We start from the raw sequence: 3,510 nt of genomic DNA, 5'->3' as shown, positions 1-3,510 counted from the left end.
GATCTTTGTATGCCACGCTGACTTGATTGCCCAGCCCGTGTAAGTTCCTGAAGGATTGCTCCAGGCTTTTGAACTTTCTCAACACTTCATCCTGTTCAGGGGCCTTAACCGGCTTCTCAACCTCTGCCGGGACTTCCAAATGGGGATTGTAAGCCTGTGGTTCGGGTGCATGGAATGTAGGTTCAGGGGGATAGAATTGTGTATCGTGAGCCTGAAACAATGGCTCACTGGTCGTTCGTTGCAAAGGGGCCGATGCAGGTCCCACAAAAATGGGAATATTGGGTGTTGGGAGAGGTTGATGGGGTGGTGGAGCTTGGGAATCATGAGGGCTTCTTTCTTGATGATAGAGGGGATTTGGGCGGCTTGTGGAGGGGCCAGAGTGAGGGTATTCCGGCATGTGTCCCAGTGTCTCAGGGCTCTTTTGTGTTTTGGCCAGGGCTAGCTGCATTGCATGCATCTCTAGTCCCATCCTTTCAATCTTTTCCATTGCCTCTTTTAGCAACTGGCTCATCGGCCTTTCTTCCTCATTACTATTCTCTGAAGTAGTCATGCTTGTTGCTACCGGTCCTTTGGATCTGGTTTGGTATGAATGTGTTGCCAGAATTCTTTAACAACTAACTGTCTGGTTATCAGACAACAACAAACTTTGTTAGTGTTAGAGCTTAACAGATTTGATCATAACACATAGAGGATGCAATGCACCTAGGCAGTTAACCGTTTCTACATGCTTTGCTTCAAACCACATGCGTCATCCCGGTTTGTTCATTCGTCTCTTTTTAGAGTATTCTGCGAAACCCCGCGTCTTATTTTATTTACATTTTCTTTTCTTTATTTATTAAAAGCGGTCGAATCTTATGGGGATTGCCTACGTATCACGTCCCCGCGTGAATCAGACCAGGCGTAGTTCTGCCTTAAAGTAAAAACACACAATTTTTGTGAAATCATTGAATTCATTCTCAAAGTTTTGCTATTACAAATTACATCAAGCAAGGAATAGCAATAGTACAAACTCGACGGTTTCAAACTCGGTTTAACGAAAAAGAAAACAACATATGGAAAAACAACCAAAGCCAAATAAACAGGACTTGACCAAAACTAATTCTCCAATTTAAGGGGCCGTGAGGCATCATCCGGCCTTTTTGCGGCTCTAGGTGTAAGGTCTCTTTGCAAGCTCTTCAATTCGTTCATAATCCGGCGGACGCAACCCATGATGGAAACAAGGAGGGTCTTCCGAGGTGTTCGCTCATATGCCAAGCATTTCATGTAGATGTAATGCCCTATTTCATCAATCCTTCCCCGGATGTTGTCCCTTTCTGTGAACAAATGCCTTATCTGTTGGTTCTTCAATCCCAGTGTTTGCGCATTGTTGGCAAGCTGATCCTGGAACATCTCCATTTGCCTTTCCATTCTGGTCATTGCATCGTAATATTGCCTTCTGTCGTCTTGGGCATTTCGTGTTTGCTTGAGGATCCTTTCTCGAAGAGAGGCATTCGTTTCCCTTAATGTCCCGATGCTCAGTTCATACTCCCTTATGACTTGTTGCAGGCGCTGCCTCCGAGCCATCGCACCCTTTGCCCACTTGGTTCGCAATTTTGCTGTGCTGGCCCTGGCTTTTTCCAAATCTTCCTGGCATTCCGCAACCTGATCTTTTAACCCTGCTATCAATCTTTTATCTGCCTGGCTTCTTAGCTGGCTATTAGCCTCTTTTTTCATTCTCCGGATCTGAGCTTTGAGGATCTCGCCTTCTCTGATTAACTGGTTCTTTTCTCCCTTGTGGGCAGCAGACTGTAATTGGCACTCAAACTTCATATCCTGGATTTGTTGCTTCAGTTTGCCTGCTTTGACAAGATATTCTTGCTCTTTGGCCAACCAGTCCCACTGTTCTTGTGAAGATTTGGCAAATTCTTGCAGGTGAGGTCTTTTGGTCGGTCTTCCAGGTGATGTCTCCCTTTTGTACCAGGCTTGATACCCGGGCGAAACTTCCCCTTTTGCCCGATTCATTACACAAGTATTTGCTTCTAAGTATTGACATTGGCTCCAAATTTGACGAACCCTTGCTTCAGGAAACTGGCCGTCGGGACTGATCTCGATTACCTGGATGCTCAGATCCTCGTCTTTCGGCACTATCTGATACCTCCCAAGTTGCCTTAAAACCCGATGCGGCGCGTATGGTTGAATGCTCTTAAGTCCCATTAAAAGAAAATGGGGCCTGGCTGCTGGCATGTATATGACTTCGTCGATCGGTAACCATCCTAGCGCCCACTGTATTTGACTGGCGTTGAGGGTTTGGAAATATGAGGTCCATGCTACAACTCCTTCTGGTAGGTAGGTTTCATCAACTCTGGTATAGAACTCCTCTATGCAGGTCTTTCCAGCGGATCCATGGCTCAGAAACTGGGCTCGGTGACATAGGTGTTCGATCATCCACATTTGCAACAACAAATTGCAACCCTCGAAAAAGCTTCCTCCGGCTTTGCAAGAAGTGAGTGCCCGGAATATATCAGATACTATCATGGGCGCCAACGTACTATCACTCTGTGTGAGCAACGTACTGACGACCCCTGCTATCTTTATGTCAATATTCCCATCTTTTCTTGGGAATATTAGTAGTCCTAAGAAAGTTATCATGAAAGCAATTCGTCTATGTTCTTCCCACTTCTGGCGATTACCTTTGCTGCACAACTGGTTTTCTGGCTTGTCGAATCCTCCTATGTGACCATATCTTTGATATATGAAACTCGTGCTGCAAAAACCTTTTGCCAAGTCAGGGTTATGAACTGTTCTGACTATCTTTAAGGAGTCCAGGAACCGGTGTACTGCTACAGCTCTTGGAGCAATCAGATATTTGTGCCTCAAAGGAGTCTCAGTGCTGCCGATATACCCTGTTATTTCTTCTAAAGTTGGGGTAAGTTCGAAATCTGAGAAGCGGAAGACATTGTGCGCAGGATCCCAGTGGGGGACTAGTGCCCTTATGATATCTCCTCGTGGCCTGATATCCAACAAACTCGTGAGGCCTTTCAGATACTTCTTGATTTCGTCATGCCCCTCTTTGCCCAAATCATTCCACCAGAGCCGCAATTGGAGGGGAATTTTATTCATGATTGAAAAGGGTTCATTCGGAATCGTGCTCATTCTGCACATTTATTAACAAGATTTTAACAAACGACACTTATCCTGCTAAAAACAAAAATATATGCGATTTTTTGTGAATTTTGAATTTTCATATATATATATATATAAAACTTTCTAAAGAAGTCAATAACGGAAAATATTTTGGATTTTTTTTTTTTTTTTTTTTCGAAAAACTGGGAGCCTGAAAGGACTTTTCTAGACCTTTAACAAGATAAATACTTTTGCCATAAATAAAGATATATACATTTTGAAATAAAGCAAAACTTTTGAATTTTTCATATATATATATATATATACATATATTTGTAACAAATAATAAAAGTAAAGACCACACAAGACTTTCTTTTTTATTATAAAAAAAATTTTAAAATAAGATTT

This window comes from Nicotiana tabacum, chromosome 5, assembly GCF_000715075.1.
Source record: "Nicotiana tabacum cultivar K326 chromosome 5, ASM71507v2, whole genome shotgun sequence".
NCBI lineage: Eukaryota > Viridiplantae > Streptophyta > Magnoliopsida > Solanales > Solanaceae > Nicotiana > Nicotiana tabacum.
This window is presented reverse-complemented; position numbering follows the sequence as displayed.